The 20,207-nt window shown below is 43.0% G+C and overlaps 1 long non-coding RNA gene across 2 annotated transcripts in view; it reads left to right on the plus strand.

Moving 5' to 3' along the window:
* LOC140213240 (uncharacterized) overlaps nt 1–20,207 on the plus strand; it is a 49,893-nt gene that overhangs the window by 14,805 nt on the left and 14,881 nt on the right. The gene's annotated exons all lie outside the window — the stretch shown is intronic.

The following is a 20,207-nucleotide window of genomic DNA, read 5'->3' on the forward strand; positions in this document are numbered from 1 at the left end:
CATTACCATATGAGATCCTTCTAGCATGTACGCGAGGAAAGAGGAGCCAGACTTTAATGTTGAATTCCAATGGCGGAGTCGGAGCAGCCGACAAACTCCGCGAGCAAGCACTCGACTCTGGCGTAGAGGAATGCCTCCAAATCCGCGAGTGGAACACAACCTGCGCCACCGGAGCAAGGCGGAAGCGGAACTTCTATCGCCGAGTTACCCAGGATCCCTTGCATGTTGTCATTTCCTTCCGCTGTTTGCTCCCAGCACCACCGCACCGGTCACTTGTCTCTTCAGCGCCGTTCACTTGTTGTTTATTTAAAAGTGCGGAATGGACATCTCGTCTAACGTGCAGCAGCTTTTGCTTCCTCGCGAGTCGCGACCGATGGCGCCTCCCAACAGACAAACGTGGTAAAGGAAATACGTCACGCCGAGTTCCGGTCCACTCTGCCGATTTTGGCGGAGCATCTTTTTCTGCTCCACAGAGTGACTCCCGCTCTGAATCCACTCCGACTCTCTCATTGGAACACTACTGTCGGCCTCGCTCTGTCATTGGAATAAACTTGCTCCGAAACAAGCAGAAAAACTTGCTTCAACTCCGCCATTGGGATTCAGTATAAGAGAACATGGGTCTGATACGAACCTCTCGGAGCCAGCACTGGCAGCTGCAATATCAGAAGCAGATTTAATAACACTGCTCCTGTTCATACATATTTAGTTAGAAAGTTGAGAACAGTGCAGCCAATCGTCACAATGACTTGTTGATGACTGTGCTAAGAGAGATCTCTAGGTAGCAGCATTACTTCTGTACTGCACAGTGTGTCATACAGCTGGTGCGAGTATTTTTCCTGTCAATCAAAGAAGCATGGCGCATGCGCCTGTGATTCCAGCCTCTCTCTTGTTTCTAAAATAGAGAAACTAGCCAAGGACAACCGCTGTTATAGATGTACATCACGAGGCCACCAGGCATGGTCATGCCACGTCAAACTCACGTGCTCAGCTTGTGATGAAAGACACGTCTAAGTATGTGTGACCCTAACTACAGAAAGGAAGACACTACAGCAAAAAACTTCGCGGCTAGCAGAGGCTTCAGGTAGCACAGCAGGGATAGTTTCGTCGAAATCAGTAATGCTATGTGACAGAGATTCTATAAATGTTTGCGCAAAGATGGACAGAGATGTGTACCTGGAGACTTTTCGCACCTTTGTCATTAAAAATAACAAGTCAAGATACATCAGAGGGATTCTGGATGGAGGCAGTCAGAGATCATCACACAAGACCTCACTCTAAAACTGCAACTGCATGTACTGGGAGGAACCCGAATTGCATTCATGTTTGGGAATGCATCCCCAAGTGCTGCTGAAGTATGAAACATTGAAGTACCAGTGCAAAGCCAACACTGTTCTGGCATCCATATCGTTCAAGAAATAGTGGTTCCAGTTGTCTATCACGACATTGCCCCGCCAAAAGCTGATAACTTCATTCAGAAGTTGAGATTTGAAGGAAAATGTCTTGGTGATGAAAATAAATTTCTTGAAGCGGAAACAGAAAACGGCCTCAACTTGTTGATTGGAGCAGACCATCTTTGGAAAATCATGACGGGAGAAATTGTAAGGAGCATACAAATTCCAGGATTGGTCACAATCAACAAGGTGTTGGCATGGACACTGCAAAGGCCCCGTCTCCACAAAGCCTTTTTTGACTGCAACACTAACCTGACGGTCTGCGTTCTGCGAGTGGAAACGATTTGTAAGGATGAAATAACCTCACAGATTCTCCAGTCATTCTGGCAGCTGGAAGCAATGGGTATTGCAGATTCTAGTGAATGTGCCTCACATGAGTCCGTTGCACATTTCCAAGGGAGAATTTGCAAGAAAAATGGCCAATACACTGTGGCTCTGCCTTGGAAGGACGATTAGAAACAGCTACTTGGAAGCAACCATGATACTGTGTTCACATGTCTACAAAAACTGGCTAGGAGGCTATCAATGAATGAAGAATTATTGGAGCGATACAACACTGTCATCTGGCAATACCTTGAGCTAGGTCGTGCTGAAGTGGTACCTAAGAATGTTCCTATTGATCGGGCCACCTATTATATGCCACATCAAGGAGTTATAAGAAAGGAATTGCTGACCACTCAGCTCCGGGTCGTGTTTGATGCATCATCACACGCTCAAGGCTTCCCATGTCTCAACGACTGCCTGGATAAAGGGTTCAACCTAAATCTAGAGTTGCCACAAGTACTACTTTGCTTTTGATGGTTCCCGATCACCATCAACTCTGATATAGAGAAGACATTCTTACAAATCGAGATACAGGAGACCGACCTAGATGCATTCTGGTTTCTCTAGTTTGATGCCATTCCGGTCAGCTAAAACGGTAATATTGTTGAATGGCGCATGACCCGGGTACCATTTGGATCAACATCAGGCCCTTTCTTGCTCATGGCAACCATTCATCACCACTTGGACAATGCTTGTGAGGATAAAGCGCTCACTTCTGAAGAAGGCCTTTTATGTAGACGATTTACTGGTGGGTATGGAGACATTCAAAGAAGGTCTGAGCATCTATGAGCGATCGAAGGCAATGTTGAGAGATGTAATAGTGAAGCTCAGAAAATGGAAGACCAATAATCAGCAACTACAAAACATTTTCGACAACCAGGAGGAGCAAGTGGAAGGTGCATCAAGGGAATCAACTACTGTTTTGGGAATGCAATAAGATACAGAAACTGATTACTTCGAATTGTCTTCCAAATCTGTGGCCCGGTATTTAGCCTCAGCTCAGCCCGACAAAAAATGTACACTACTAAAGACTGCTTCGTGAATTTTTGGCCCTCTTGGTATTCTGTCATGTTTCACCGTCACTGCAAAGCTTTTGTTTCAATGCTTGTGGGTTTTAGGCCAGTCCTGGGATGACGAGTTACCAGAGGAGATCACAACATCATGGACAGCATGGTGCACAGACATAATCCAGCTTGGCTTCATCAATGCCCCGCACTGCCTGAGAGATGGGCTATATGGAGCAGCCGAGAAGGCACAACTGCATATATTCGTTAATGGCAGCCTGAAGGCTTATGGAGCATGTGCTTATTTGAGAGGAGTTGATGGTGGCGGAAATTCAGCTACAGCACTAATAGTAGCGAAATGTCTAGTAGCACCTACACAGACTTTAACATTGCCGAAGCTCAAGCTTTAGCTTGAGCCTGAGCTCTAGCTTGAAAAAATGCCAAGCGTAATTACTGCAAAAATAAAATTTAAAAAATGGAAGTGATACCAGACGAAACTGGCAGGTTATTAAAGAATTCTTAAACATCAGTACAACTAAAAATCACATATCGTGTGTGAACCACGATTGTGCTAGTATTACTGACCCTCAAGATATAGCTAACGTTTTCAGTGACCATTTTAGTATTGCAGACGGTAGTCAGCCTGATTCAACATTGCTTAGTTTTCCGCGCCGTTCGCATCCGTTTTACCTGTTCCCCACAACATCGCTAGAAGTATGTAACATTATCAATTCTTTTAAAACAACCGGTCCGGACCTCGACTTGATATGCCCCTCTAGCATTAAGCTTGTGTCTAATGAAATCTCACCTGCGTTAGCCCATATAGGAAACAGATTATTTATAGATGGCATCTTTCCTAATCGTTTCAAGACAGGTAAAATAATCCCAGTATTTAAGAAAGGTGGCCATAAGTGCATGAGTAATTATCGTCCTATCTGCATTTTGTCTTTCTTTAGTAAGGTCATCGAAAAACTAATACATAATCGCTTAACTAAATACTTATCCAAATTTAATCTTTTAACTCCTGATCAATTTGGTTTTCGTGACAATTTTTCAACTGAATTACCGCTTATTACTTTTACTGAGAGGGTTAAATTAGCCATCGATCAAGGCCTCTTAGTCAGTGCTCTCTTTGTTGATTTCACTAAGGTGTTTGATACAATTAACCATTGTATTCTTTTAAGTAAACTTTAATCGTATGGCATTTCTGAGCCGCCTTTACAAATAATTCGCAACTACCTAATTGACCAACAATATATAGTCGAAGTTAATGGTGTCTTCTCCTCATCAAAAACTGTAAATACAGGCGTCCCTCAGGGATCAATACTTGGGCCACTTTTATTTCTCATATTCATTAATGACTTGCCAGAAATATTAACACATGCGCACTGCCTTCTTTATGCTGATGACACCACTGTTTTCGCATCAGATAAAAATTTATTCGCATTGCTAGATAAACTTAATGCTGACCTAGTGAATGTTCATTCATGGTGCGTAAAAAACAAGCGAACCATTAACCCATCTGAGACAACATTTATGGTATTCCATTCTTCAAAAACTTTGCATATTAACTCTATTGTAGTGTCTCTAAATAATAATGTATTTGCAAGATCCGCGTCTACTAAATTTCTTGGTGTAATGCTAGATGAGAACCTAAAGTTCCAGTGCCATATTCAATCACTTATTCAAAAAATCTTATTTGGTATTCACATCATCATAAAAACTTGCTCTTTTTTTCAGCAAACCATTCTCATGTCTTTATATTACGCGTATATACACAGTCATCTCTCATACTGCCTGCCATCTTGGGGTAATACATATGCCACACATATTCATCAGCTAGAAGTTTTGCAAAAGCAGGCATTACGATTAATTGCATTCCAATCGCATACATCTGCATCTGCTCTCATATTCCGTTCCCTAAATGTTTTACCTTTATGCATGTTATTCAACCATGAGCTGTCACTACTTATGTTTCGTCTTATAAATACTGAGTTTAATATTCCAGGTTTTACTCGCTGTAGCCTCATCAATTATAACAACACAAGATTTTCAGCACAACTCAATCTTCTCCTTCCAAAAGCAAGAACTAATTATGGGAAATTTACCGTCGCCTTTAAAGGCATTTCTGTTTGGAATTCAATACCATCTGATATGAAGACATCTACATTATTATCATTCAAGCGTAGAACAAAGGAGCATTTCATGAACACTTTATCTGACGGGTAGTATAATTTAACGAACCTAGAATTAATTATTTTGTTTGCTTTACCATTACGCAATGTACTGTTCAGTTACCAAGTTACTGAATTTTGCCTATAATTGATACTTCTCGTTGTTAGCTTTACGTGCCATTTATCCTCGTTTGAATTTTTCTGTTATTTTGAAGATTTCAATTATTTGTCTTCTTTTTAACTGTGAATATACTTGTGATATTTTTAATAGATTTTTTTCTTTCTTACCTTTTATTTCCGATGATGATGTAGAAATTGTATAAATATGACATGACTCACTGTTTGCCACGATCCTACTATCCCCTTTTCATGTCTTGTTAGGAGGTCCCCCTGACAGTTTTTACTTCGGTACCTCCGAATGTGTACTTATACCCATCTTGTATTTGATTTCGTCAAAAATAAATATTGTTTGATTGATTGATTGATTGATTGATTGATTGATTGATTGATTGATTATGGCCGCTGTTGTGACTTTGGGGCAGAGGACGAAAGACGGACTCTTTCCACAGACGAAAAAGAAACGAAAAACTTTATACAATATTTACAGATAGTGGATGATAGCGTACAGGTAGCAGTAAGAGCGTATCAGACCAACTGGGCAGCTGGAAGCAACTCTCTCTTCTCACAATGGGCCGGTTCTCCCTTAAGTCCCTTCGGCGACCCCTCGTCGGCAGTTTCGGCGAGTTCTCGTCAGCAAGAACCAGGTGGGGCAGGGTGATGACGTCGCCCGCATCGAATTGTTGATTCGTCGCGGAGATGGCTGGGTGCTTCTTGAAGTCGCCTCCAGTGTCGAATTCTTGATTCGTCGTAGAGATGGCTGGGCGCTTCCTGAAGTCTCCTTCGTTGTCGAATTCTTGATTCGTAGCGGAGAAGTGGAGCTCCTGTTGCCTCATGGTAGCCACATGGTGCATGTACTACAGTAGCTCCCGTCGCCTTGTGGTCGCCACGTGGTGCTCGTAGTATGGCACAACACCGTGGTAGTAGGAGCCAGATCAGAAAAATACATCCGCTCATCGTGGGATTCGACCCATTTTCTCTGCGTCATGTGGACAGACTCAAAGATTGCACTATCCGGGGTGACCATGACAAGCTGGGTCTGTTTGTAAAGCATAGAGTAACTGAAATCGCAGGAGTTGCTGATCCACTGCTCTGGCACTGCTGCCAATGATAAGACAACCAGCCAGATTCATTGATTCATTGAGTCGGTAAAGACTCTATGTGCATGTCGCAGTTGGTGGAGCAGACCTGAATGGTCCTCCCAGCCAAGATCAACTTGGCCTGCAAAATTAGATGTGAGCACACAGATCAATGAAGAGCCAGACTGTGCCACGCAACACATACTAGTTCAAACACCGAGAAAAGTGGACACCCTGATTGACTTAAGGAAGTTTAGCAACCTGCATAAGCTCCTGCACGTCACCACCTGGGTATTTCGATTGGTGGATTGATGCCCTTGTACTCAAACGTCGCTCTGTAAAACTATTTCGAAAGAGTAGCTAAACAAGGCTGAAATGTTCTGGATCGGTCATGTTCAGCTCGAAGTATTTGTGAATGACATTGAACACCTTCGGCTTAGAGACACTGTTAAGAAACACTCCGTACTATGCGATCTCCATCCTTACCTGGATCAAAGTGGGCACCTTTGATTTGGTGGCTGACTTGAAAGAATGGGCGCTACAAATGGCGAAAAGCATCCTGTTATTCTATTGCAAAGGCATCTCTTCACAACCTTGGTTGTTACAGAGGCACACTGCAAGCTTTACATAGAGGTGTGAGAAGCATTATGATGTATATTCGGCAGAGTTACTGAATTATACATGCTCGACAAGAAGTTAAACGAATCACTAATGCTTGCTTTCTGTGCAAAAGATATAGTGTGAAACCTGTCAATGTGCAATGTGCACCAATTCCTGAAGACAGGTCTTTCACATCATGGCTGTTTGAAGTGGTGGGACTAGTCTTTGCGGGCCCACTATATGGAAAGCAACATGAGCCAGATGAGGTTACATCCAAGGCTTATATTCTGCTGTTCACTTGTGCGACCATGAAAGCGGTACACCTTGAAATTACGAGTTGAATCTCTACAAGCTGCTTCTTGCTAGCGTTCCGTAGGTTTCTGGCTTGTAGAGGCATGCCTGTAACACTGTATTCTAATAACACTCTTGCATTTCAGAGAGCATCGGGACATTTGGAACACCATGAAGAGCTGTCTGTTTACATCTTTGGTCTTGACACATCACATAGAGGGGAAGTTTATTATGCCTAGTGCGCCCTGGTTGGGAGAGACTTATCCGATCAGTCAAGCCATCTTTACGCAATGTGCTGGGAAAGAGCAAGTTCAACAGCGAACAGAGGCTGTGCTGCTGGAGGTAAAAGCAGTTATCAATTCAAGACCCCTAACCTATATGTATACGGATGCTAAGAGCCCTCTCCACTATGTACTGGTCATTTACTGGTTGGACGTTCATTTTTTGCCCCGCATGAGCGAAGCAACAGTGACTACGAAGCTCGAAGTGCTCAGGTGACTCGACGTCACAGAAAGTAGCTGCAATACCGCAAGAAGCTGGTCGACCACCTGTGGATCCGATGGAAGAAAGAGTACCTCTTCATGCTGCGGGCACTTCAACCCATCGTACCCTTGTAGCAGTCTACAAGTAGATGAGGTGGTCCTCATCGAGGAGCCTAACATCCCTGGAGGTATTTGGCCACCTGGGCGAGTTGTGGGCATCTTTTTTGGTCAAGATGGAATAATCCGAGCCTGCCGTGGGAAAGCGCAAAATGGCAAGATTATAAGAAGGCCAGTGCAGAAATTGTACAAGGTTGAATTGACAATGCTACTGGGGTGTGGGAGTATGTAGAAAGAGAGGAATAAACGGAGGCAGGCGGTCACTGCGAAAGAAGTTGGAACGATGATTAGCTCTCTGTCTGGTTTCTTCACGTCTCGTTAGTATTCTATTTGTCTTATTGGTAAATCAGTACAACTAATAGAAATTTCAATTGCTCAAATACAAAACTTATACATCTAATACGAAACTGTATTAGACTAATACAAACTGCTGTTAGAATTTTTTCCAGGGTAGTTGTCTCTGCACAGAAGTATGGCACATATCTAAACATTTATTATTTTCAATACTGCTGCTCTCAATTGAGAGCATAGCATGTGGGCATAACAGGGCATAAAAAGGGAAAAACATAGGTCATTAATGGGCAAATATAAAGTTAAATCAAATCGGTTGAACCAAAATGCACAACAAATAATAGTATTTTGTAACTAGGTAAATGAATACTTCCCCTATAAGACATTGCGTACCTAATTAAAGATGGAACATTTTGACACAAATTTGCTTTGGCGCTATACGCTTCATTTACAGAAGGCAGAGCTTTCAGATGGAATGTACATGGCAATTTCAGATTGCACAAATTAGCAAAAAAGAAAAGACAAGAAAAAAAGTTGAGGGCAAGGTACTGTACAGAAAGAAAAGTTGAAGATTTAAAGAAAACTCAAAATTACGGTTAAACCCATCTTACACCGACTGTAAACGTTAGTCAGGGTGTGTACCAACCGGGAAAACGGGGAAAACCGGGAATGCTCAGGGATTTTGAATAGTCTGGAAATGCTCGGAGGAAACTCGGGGAATTTGTGCTTCCATCAGGGAAAATTAGCTGTAATATTATTGAAAGCGAACGAAAGTCGTAGTAGTGCTGGCTCGAGTAACAGAGGGATCGTAACGAATCGTATTTTGACGCCGTGTCGCCGGCTGTAGGAGTTTTTAGTGTACAATCAACGACCTACTTTCCGGACGCCTGATAATTCGGGCGGCTTCGCGGAACCACCACGTACCCCACAGAGTCAATGTATAAGAACGTCTGAAATTTCGGACGCAAGAACGCTTCGCCGTCCGACTTTCCGGACATGTTGCCGTGACCGCAGGTCCGAAACGGCATTAAAGCCACCACTGCCGCCGTTTTGATTACCTCGCCGCCTGGAACCGGCGCTCTCACCCGCAGATACGCTGGCAGCCGTAGCCACTACCGTCACTACCACTAAGCACCTAGCGTCAAACGCTAGGTGCTTCGACGTTCTTGCCGTTCAGCGTTGTGTTTTTCATTGAAATAATTCAATGCTGTTAGCATTGGCACCGACTCCGCCTTTGTGGTCTTCGCGATTGACTTCGAAGCTCGGAAAGTACGGCGCGTGGCATAATGCCCGGTTCCGAAAGTCAGCTTCGCCTCAGTGCAGTAGTGTTAGGCGGTGAAGCATACTTGAAAGTATTGCGGTGAAGCATAACAAACTTGAGAAGGGACAATTGCCACGGGACAGTTTGTATTCCTCAATTATGCACGCGTCAACCTGCCATCTCATGTCACAGTACGAGCACTGATATGCCTAATAAGTGTACTGGCAGGCCTTTTCGAATGTGCCTGTGGCGTTTTGAGCCCTTAAGGGCAGTAAAAGCAACGCATTCATTTTTTCCAAGTGCCCGATTTTTCAGACATTTTCATGGCATCTAGGGAGTCCGAAAAATCGGACGTTGACTGTAAGAGTGACCAAGATGATCCTTCCAATGGTTCATGGGATGAACGCGCGGTGGAAGAAGGACGAGAACAGAAAGGACCTATGCAATGAGAAATGAACTGGAAAAGAAGCATGCCACCACTTCTTTCAAGGTTGAGCTAAAAGAAACAAAGTTTTGGCTGACGCCGAGATGCAGGTGTCCCTCATCCAAACCAAAATAGACTCTTTCAAACAGTGAAAGGCAACGCTGAAGCGTTGCGCGCGGGCTGAGAGTATGTCGGGACAGTTCAGGTTGACCGACCAGCTGTTGAACGAGAATCTCACTTGTGACAAAGTTCAAGCCTCATACCAATGAACTTGCTATCAGTTGATAGAAATAGCTCACATCCACTTCAGTCACACCGTCCACATTTGTGGATGTGGCCTATTTTTGCCATTTCTGTGCAGTGTTAGCAAGGAATAGAGGACAAACATTAACCTTACGGTAAATTGAACATTATGATAACCTAAATTACTTCCATTTTACTTCTGATGATTTGTATCATTACAGACCACTGCTTTGGTGAAGGCACTACCGTGTTTTACATGACGTTTGACGTGGAGCATGTCGGTAGCAACCTCGAAATATATCTTTTTCCTTCTTTGAAATGCTTGAGGCCAATGAATGACTTGTGCATGTAATTCGAGCAGGGGATTTAATCCTTTTTATGAAGAAACGTAGCATGACTGACTTTACAATACTCAATTATTTAGTTACTTTGTAATTATAATGACTCATCATGAAATGCTCCGTCATTCTTTTGCTTTCACTGGAGTCTCAAGTAACATCTATGTTTCATGCATGTATCGACAGCCAATCAATTCCAGACTGAAGGGGATATTCGAAAATATTTATTTCTGCATGCATCTCCTTTTTATTCTTATTTGATAATGTTCAATTCGATTTGCGATGAGTTTTGCAATTTTTTTTTTAAATATTTTATTCGCTGTGCACTTTACTAACCCCTCCCTTCTGATTTATTTTTGAATAAAATAAATGCTTCTTCCTAGATTAAGTCATTTTGTTTATTTATTTAGCATGCTTACTAGAGAGTGACAGCATCGGGCAACATGGTGTCAGCCTGTCTTGGCATAAAACAAGGTTCTATGTCACTCAGGGAATTTTGCAAGGGCACTCAAGGAAAACCTGGAAAACTCAGGGAATTTGGAAATGTCAACTTGGTAGACACCCTGTTAATGCTATTAATACCTATGCCATATGGGCACAGAAAATGACATTAACTTGTTTAAGCCTTAAATTTTAATGTCATTTGCTGGTTGCCATATAGACATGCTTAGTGGCATTATAACTTGTTTCCATTTGCGGCATTTTGTGTACTCATATCTGACTTGACCATCAAATGCATACTCTCATTCTCTGTGTCTGCACATTCTGATGATACTGAAGGAATTTGTTGTGAAAAATTATTAATATATCCTTGACTTTTTTTAAAAATAGCTCTTTTTTCATGATGTAGTGCTTTCTCACAACCATCACAACTCACTTGGCCATTGGATGCGTACTCTTGTTCCCAGTTTTGCCACAGTTGCCGTGGTCCCCACATTCTTACGACGATAATGAACAAACTTGTAGAGAAAAACAACTAATATGTTGTTCGTTTTTCTTTTTAAAGCAGCTGTTTTCACTTTTGTCTAGGTCAGTAGGCCATTTTGCCGCCTCGAAAAATGTCGCTGTTCATGTTGTTCCCAGTCAAAAACAAAGCAAGAGCGCAGCATTTGCTTATCTACCGTTCTGCAACCTGTGCTGCAACAGCAACCTGTGTAGTTGGCAGCTCTCTCAAGCTGTCATTCGTGCACATTTTTTTTGAAGCAATGGGGAGACACAAGGACTGTGCGAACTGGAGCGACAACAAAACGGAAGCGCTCGTCAATTTATTGGAGAAAAACCTAGGCCAACTTTGAGGCCACGAGTGCAACGGTAAAGTGTATGCGGCAATTACTGCAGCACTGCCAGAGTTGGGCTTCAATAGAACAAAAGCCCAAGTTCATTCAAAAATTGAAAACCTGCACTCAAAGTATGGGTAAGTTATTTTTTGGCAAACTTCTGCTTCTTGTGTTTGCAATAACGATGCATTGTAATCTGCATGTCGATGCCAGCACAACATAAAAAGGGCTTTTGTATGAGTGTGCACCAGTGTTATTTGCTGGCTTTGAGTTCTGCTGAAGTTTGTTAGACAACTTGAATTGCGAAAGCAGGTAGCAGCGCATGCATTAACCATGCCTGCCCACAGGCCCTGCTTGGACGGTAACAATAATTGTCAGTACTCTCATCAGCAACTGCATGAGAATTTCAACTGAAGTGCTCATTCTGTCTTTATGTCCTCCCTTCTCGGTGATCATGTTTTTGGCGAATAAACCGTTATTAATAGTCTGACATGCACCAACTAGCCCAGCAACAAGTGCTACTAGAGAATTTTGACATTAAGCTGCCAGTTAATTTAAAAACGCTAGAAATGAGTGCCATTATTGTGTGTAGGTGAAGTTGGTGTGTAATTAATAATATCCTGTGGTTGCAGAGACTACATTCAGAAGAAAACCACGGGCCAGGGTGGGTCCCATGTAAATTTTATAAGATCCATAGTTTCCTGAAATCCCTTCGGTCAAACTACATTGAGCTGGTCATCAAGATCAGCTGCCAGACACCAACAGTTTCTCAAGTGAGTGCATTGGTAACTATGTCAATTTTCTTGCATACATGCACAGGGAAATTTCTCCAGAAAGTTTCAGTTTATGCAAAATTTCAGTGTTATTTTTGCTTTCATGCTCATAGTTTAAGCTCTTTTAAAACAAAAACAAATTTGTCTTCTCTGATGTCAATGATTCTGTCTCGTCAGTGATTTCTGCTTTCATGATACTATGCAGATAATTCGCAGCATGGAAATTGGCGACAGTGTGCCTGCAGCAGATTTGTCTAGTCAATACGACATTGACTGGGACGTAACAGGAGAGCCGGAGAAGCCACCCGTAACAATAACAGAGGAGTCATCCACAAGCCACCCCTCATCACGTAGAAATTCGACTATCAAAGACAGTGAATGTGCTATCTTGCCAGAGCCTGGATGGTAGTCACCAGCAGACAGACAAAAGCGAAAAGCGAAAAGCGAAAGTGCAATGCCACTAGAAATATGGAAACCAGCGACCTTACGGCAGAGCAACAGGCTCTGAGGGCAATATAGGATCTGTCCCTCGAAGAAGATAAAGGTCGACAGGAGTGGGAGCTTTGTATACAAGAAGAAGCCAGAAAAAGGGAGCAACAGCTCATTGATGTATTGAGAAGCTTTTCTTCCTCTAAAAAAATAAGGTTTTTTAGGCTGTCCCTTCACAATTCCCGCTCATAAAGCATCTTCACTCATAACACTGTGATGTTTTATTATTAAAGCATGTGATATTTTTCATTGATTTCTTAGACTTCTTTCGAACATACAAAACACAAACATTACAACACTCATCACTGTAATACATCATTTCCTTCATCTCCTGTGGGTGAAAATGGGCAAAAAAAATTTCACAGACGATTGCGATACTCCCTAATGTGATATTTGAGCACAACTCTAAACGTGTCTTCATTTCGTGATATACTGGCTGGCGCAGGCCATCTGTCCCGTGCAGCACATTGCAAATGGAGTGAAGTGTGGCGCGATTGTCTCACTAGTCGGGATATCGCGAGAGGCAGCATGTGGGTGTCACGTGGGTGTGATTCACAGCAGCCACCACAGACAGACCTGTGCTCATGCAGCACTTTGTTTCCATATGTGATATCGGCGGGCATGCTTGTCGCATGGCATTGATAAACAGAGGATGAGGCTTTACTCTGGGACCATCTCGTAGCGCTCATCGCAGGAGAGCACGTCTTGCGCTGCACTACATTATTCTTCTTGTGCTTTCGCCATACCCTTCTCTTCCGATTTCCATCTCATGGTTACGCTGCACCCTCCTCATCCACTTTCCTCCTCACACTCTCCTACCATTGCTGTCTTTCATTTCCCGCTGTGCTCCACATTTGCTCTTTCATCCTTTGCTGTGCTAATTCTCTCAGTTACGCCAAGGGATGCTGACGCTAGATGCAGGAGCAATTTAGAGCAGTGCTCTAGAACTCAAGATGCTGAACAGCTAGAACAATGTTTCATCATCATCAGCCTGTTCTATGTCCACTGCAGGATGAAGGCCTCTCCCTGCGATCTCCAATTACCCCTATCCTGCACCAACCGATTCCTACTAGCGCCTGCGAATTTCCTAATTTCATCATTCCACCTAGTCTTTTGTCCTCCTCGATTACCTTTTCCTTCTCTTGGTACCCATTTTGTAACCCTAATGGTCCAGCGGTTATCTAACCGGCGCATTACATGACCTGCCCAGCTCCATTTTTTCCTCTTGATGTCAACTAGAATATCATCTATACCTGTTTGCTCTCTGATCCAAACCACTCTCTTTCTGTCTCAACCTAGATGCATAGCAATCTTCGTTCCATCGCTTATTGCACGGTCCTCAACCTGTTCTCAAGCTTCTTTGTCAGTCTCCAAGTTTCTGCCCCATATGTCAGCACTGGTAAAATGCACGGATTGTACACCTTCCTTTTCAATGATAATGGTAAGCTTCTAGTCAGGAGCTGTACTCTTGTTCCTTTGCTTTGCTATTTATCATTATCTTTGTCTTCTGCATATTAATCTTCAACCCCACTCTTACACTCTTCCTGTTAAGGTCCTCAATCATTTGTTGTAACTCGTCTGCATTGCTGCTGGATAGAACAATGTCATCGGCAGACCGAAGGTTGCTGAGATATTCGCCGTCGATATCTACTCCTAAGCCTTCCCAGTTTAATAGCTTGAATACTTCTTCCAAGCACGCAGTGAATAGCATTGGAGAGATTGTGTCTCCCTGTCTCACCCCTTTCTTTATAGGCATCTTCCTGCTTTTCTTAAGTAGAATTGAGGTAGCTGTAGAACCTCTGTAGATATTTTCCAAAGTATTTACGTAATCATTCGGAACTCCTTGATTACGTAATGCCTCTATGACTGCTGGTATCTCTATAGAATCAGATGCTTTTTCATAATCTATGAAAGCCATATAAAGAGGCTTATTGTACTCTGCGGATTTCTCGATAACCTGATTGATAACATGGATGTGATCCATTGTAGAGTATCCCTTCCTGAAGCCAGCCTGTTGCCTTGGTTGACTAAAGTCCAGTGTTGCCCTTATTCTGTGGGAGATTATTTTGGTAAATGTTTTATATAATAGTCGGAGTGGGCTAATGAGCCTATAATTTTTCAATTCTTTAACGTCTCCCTTTTTGGGGATTAGTATAATGTTTGCATTCTTCCAGTTTTCTGGGACCCTTGCAGTCAATAGACACTTCGTATAAAGAGCCGCCAGTTTTCCAAGCATTATTTCTCCTCTATCTTTGATTAAATCGACTGTTATTCTGTCTTCTCCTGCCGCTCTTCCTCATTTCATGTCTTGCAAGGCCTTTCTCACCTCATCGCTAGTTATAAGAGGAGTTCCTGTATCCTCTTCATTACTGTTTCTGATTGAGGTATCCTGGCTCCTCTCAGTACTGTACAGGTCAGTATAGAGTTCTTCTGCTGCTTTTACTATATCTTCGAGATAGCTGACGATATTACCTTGCTTATCTTTCAGTGCATGCATCTTGGTTTGTCCTATTCCAAGTTTCTTTCTCACCGATTTCATGCTGCATCCATTTTTTATGGCTCCTTCAGTCTTTCTCACGTTATAGTTTTGAATATCCCTTATTTTTGCCTTGCTGATCAGTTTTGACAGTTCCGCGAATTCTATCCTATCTCTTGAGTTAGACACATTCATTTTTTGTCGTTACTTTATTAGGTCCTTTGTTACTTGGGAGAGCTTGCCTACTGGTTGCTTTGGTGCCTTGCCTCCCACTTCTATTGCGGCCTCTGAAGCCAACCTAGCTACGGTTTCATTCATTACCTCTATGTCATCATCATCTCTCTGTTCTAAGGCTGTATATTTGTTTGCAAGTACCAGCCTGAATTTGTCTGCTTTTACCCTTACTGCCTCTCGGTTGACCTGTTTCTTCTTGACCAATTTAGCTCTTTCTCTCTTCAAATTGAGGTGAATCCTAGCCATCACTAACCTATGATCACTGCACTTTACCCTACCTATCACTTCTACATCGTGTACTATGCTGGGATCAGTAGAAAGTAAGAAGTCAATTTCATTTCTTGTTTCACCATTAGGGCTTTTCCAGGTCCACTTTCTGTTGCTACGCTTCCTGAAAAAGGTGTTCATTATTCGAAGCTTATTCCTTTCTGCGAATTCTACCAGCATCTTTCCTCTAGTGTTCCTAGAATTGACGCCGTAGTTACGAATTGCTTGTTCACCAGCCTGCTTTTCCCCCCACTTTTGCATTGAAGTCGCCCATTTCTACAGTATATTGAGCTTGCACTTTTCTCGTTGCTAATTTGACATCTTAATAAAACTGATCTACTTCATCCTCGTGACTGGATGTTGGAGCGTAGGCTTGAACTATCTTTATTATTAAGTTTGATTACGACTACAGCTACCCTCTCGTTAAGGCTGTAGAATTCGTCAGTGTTGCCCGCTATGCCCTTACGGATTAGGAATCCTACCCTGTATTGCTTCTTATCTAGGAGACCTCTATAGCAAAGGACATGTCCATTATTCAGCCATGTATAAGCCTCACCATTTCTTCTGATCTCACTGAAGCTGATGATATCCCAAACAATGTCTGATAATTCATCAAAGAGCCCTGCTAAGCTAGGCTCACTCAAGAGGGTTCGGGTGTTAAATGTTGCAAGGGTCAGTTTCCATTGGCGGCCTGTCCAAAAGATGGCAAAAAGGCCATTTAGAAGAATTCATTCTAGCCTGCAAGTGAACAAGGATTAAAAAACATGGCATTATTTGATTGTTTACTGATTTTCCTTAAAGCATATTTTGCAAAAGCAGCCCTAGCACCCATTCATTGCTAGCTTGAGCTTGTGTGGTGTGCTGTGGCTGCTCGTACTGCACATCTGTAGCAGCTCTTTCCTGCTCCCACTGCAATTCTGTCTAGTCTCTTAACCCTTCACAAACATTGTAGATCACACAGCATGTGTTTATCTCCATTGTTGCTGTAGGAATGGTGCATTCTATGTGCTTTTAAGGTGAAGCATACCCTAGCCTTCAAACGACCAAAAGTGTTTTCAGCAGTCCATCTGGTTTTGAAAGGGTATTTAAAGCACCCTCATGTGTGCGAGGTGAAGCATTTGCATATGGTTTTTGCAGGTTTGCACTGAGGGCGAATGTCTGGCCGTAGGGTGGGATAGGCGGCACTTGCACTCCTTGAATAAGAGTTGTTGGCCTGCTGAAAAGCTTACCTTCGATGAGTGTGCGTAAGTTTGAGCGGTTGTAGACATTCGAGTCATGGCACCGCCCTAGTGACCCTGATAACATAGCGGAAGCGATAGTTGTGGTCAACCCGTGCTAGTAGTAGTAACCTGCAAGAGAAATGGACGTGATTTAATTCTGTCAAAAGGGCAGGGAATTTGGCTGTGTTGAGCATAAATATTGACAAACAGTGAAAGCACACCTATTTGTCTTAATAAATATAGCTGGCAACTGCTTGCCATTAATGGTGTATCTTGCACAAGAACTTTAATAATGCAAGCTATTGTAGTACTGTACATGGTATGCATGAGCTTAAATATGCAATGAGGTATTTATACCGCAGAACAGCTATAATTACATTATGAGAACAGACCAGTGAACTTGTTGGAACTTGTTGGAGATCGTAAGTCATAAAAAGTGGCAACATGGATACGGTATTTTTACCTAGCAGTCTTCGTAGTTGTGATAATCGCTGGCATGATCCTTCGGAGAGGACACTGGGAAGTGGGAGCCATCATCATCATCATCATCAGCCTAGTTGCGCCCACTGCAGGGCAAAGGCCTCTCCCATACTTCTCCAACTACCCCGGTCATGTACTAATTGTGGCCATGTTGTCCCTGCAAACGTCTTAATGTCATCCGCCCACCTAACTTTCTGCCGTCCCCTGCTACGCTTCCCTTCCCTTGGAATCCAGTCCGTAATTCTTAGTGACCATCGGTTATCTTCCCTCCTTATTACATGTCCGGCCCATGCCCATTTCTTTTTCTTGATTTCAACTAAGATGTCGTTTACCCGCGTTTGTTGCCTCACCCAATCTGCTCTTTTCTTATCCCTTAACGTTACACCCATCATTCTTCTTTCCATAGCTCGTTGCGTCGCCCTCAATTTCAGCAGAACCCTTTTCGTAAGCCTCCAGGTTTCTGCCCCATATGTGAGTACAGGTAACACACAGCTGTTGTACACTTTCTTTTTGAGGGATAGTGGCAACCTGCTGTTCATGATTTGAGAATGCCTGCCAAACGCACCCCAACCCATTCTTATTCTTCTGGTTATTTCAGTCTCATGATCCGGATCCGTGGTCACTACCTGCCCTAAGTAGATGTATTCCCTTACCACTTCCAGTGCTTCGCTACCTATCGTAAACTGCTGTTCTCTTCCGAGACTGTTAAACAATACTTTAGTTTTCTGCAGATTAATTTTCAGACCCACCCTTCTGCTTTGCCTCTCCAGGTCAGTGAGCATGCATTGCAATTGGTCTCCTGAGTTACTAAGCAAGGCAATATCATCAGCGAATCGCAAGTTGCTAAGGTATTCTCCGTCAACTTTTATCCCCACTTCTTCCCACTCCAGGCCTCTGAATACCTCCTGTAAACATGCTGTGAATAGCATTGGAGATATCGTATCTCCCTGTCTGACGCCTTTCTTTATAGGGATTTTGTTGCTTTCATTGTGGAGGACTACGGTGGCTGTGGAGCCGCTATAGATATCTTCCAGTATTTTTACATATGGCTCATCTACACCCTGATTCCGTAATGCCTCCATGACTGCTGAGGTTTCGACTGAATCAAACGCTTTCTCGTAATCAATGAAAGCTATATATAAGGGTTGGTTATATTCTGCACATTTCTCTATCACTTGATTGATAGTGTGAATATGGTCTATTGTTGAGCAGCCTTTACGGAATCCTGCCTGGTCCTTTGGTTGACAGAAGTCTAAGGTGTTCCTGATTCTATTTGCGATTACCTTAGTAAATACTTTGTAGGCAACGGACAGTAAGCTGATCGGTCTATAATTTTTCAAGTCTTTGGCGTCCCCTTTCTTATGGATTAGGATTATGTTAGCGTTCTTCCAAGATTCCGGTACGCTCGAGGTTATGAGGCATTGCGTATACAGGGTGGCCAGTTTCTCTAGAACAATCTGACCACCATCCTTCAACAAATCTGCTGTTACCTGATCCTCCCCAGCTGCCTTCCCCCTTTGCATAGCTCCTAAGGCTTTCTTTACTTCTTCTGGCGTTACCTGTGGGATTTCGAATTCCTCTAGGCTATTCTCTCTTCCACTATCGTCGTGGGTGCCACTGGTACTGTATAAATCTCTATAAAACTCTTCAGCCACTTGAATTATCTCATCCATATTAGTAACGATATTGCCGGCTTTGTCTCTTAACGCACACATCTGATTCTTGCCTATTCCTAGTTTCTTCTTCACTGTTTTTAGGCTTCCTCCGTTCCTGAGAGCCTGTTCAATTCTATCCATATTATAGTTCCTGATGTCTGCTGTCTTACGCTTGTTGATTAACTTAGAAAGTTCTGCCAGTTCTATTCTAGCTGTAGGATTAGAGGCTTTCATACATTGGCGTTTCTTGATCAGATCTTTCGTCTCCTGCGATAGCTTACTGGTTTCCTGTCTAACGGCGTTACCACCGACTTCTATTGCGCACTCCTTAATGATGCCCATGAGATTGTCGTTCATTGCTTCAACACTAAGGTCCTCTGCCTGAGTTAAAGCCGAATACCTGTTCTGTAGTTTGATCCGGAATTCCTCTAGTTTCCCTCTTACCGCTAACTCATTGATTGGCTTCTTGTGTACCAGTTTCTTTCGTTCCCTCCTCAAGTCTAGGCTAATTCGAGTTCTTACCATCCTGTGGTCACTGCAGCGTACCTTGCCGAGCACGTCTACATCTTGAATGATGCCATGGTTCGCGCAGAGTATGAAGTCGATTTCATTTCTAGTCTCATCATTCGGGCTCCTCCACGTCCACTTTCGACTAACCCGCTTGCGGAAAAAGGTATTCATTATCCGCATATTATTCTGTTCTGCAAACTCTACTAATAATTCTCCTCTGCTATTCCTAGAGCCTATGCCATATTCCCCCACTGACTTGTCTCCAGCCTGCTTCTTGCCTACCCTGGCATTGAAGTCGCCCATCAGTATAGTGTATTTTGTTTTGACTTTACCCATCGCCGATTCTACGTCTTCATAAAAGCTTTCGACTTCCTGGTCATCATGACTAGATGTAGGAGCGTAGACCTGTACAACCTTCATTTTGTACCTCTTATTAAGTTTCACAACAAGACATGCCACCCTCTCGTTAATGCTATAGAATTCCTGTATGTTACCAGCTATTTCCTTATTAATCAGGAATCCGACTCCTAGTTCTCGTCTCTCCGCTAAGCCCCGGTAACACAGTACATGCCCGCTTTTTAGCACTGTATATGCTTCTTTTGTCCTCCTAACCTCACTGAGCCCTATTAC

This window comes from Dermacentor andersoni, chromosome 9 (assembly GCF_023375885.2).
Source record: "Dermacentor andersoni chromosome 9, qqDerAnde1_hic_scaffold, whole genome shotgun sequence".
Taxonomy (NCBI): domain Eukaryota; kingdom Metazoa; phylum Arthropoda; class Arachnida; order Ixodida; family Ixodidae; genus Dermacentor; species Dermacentor andersoni.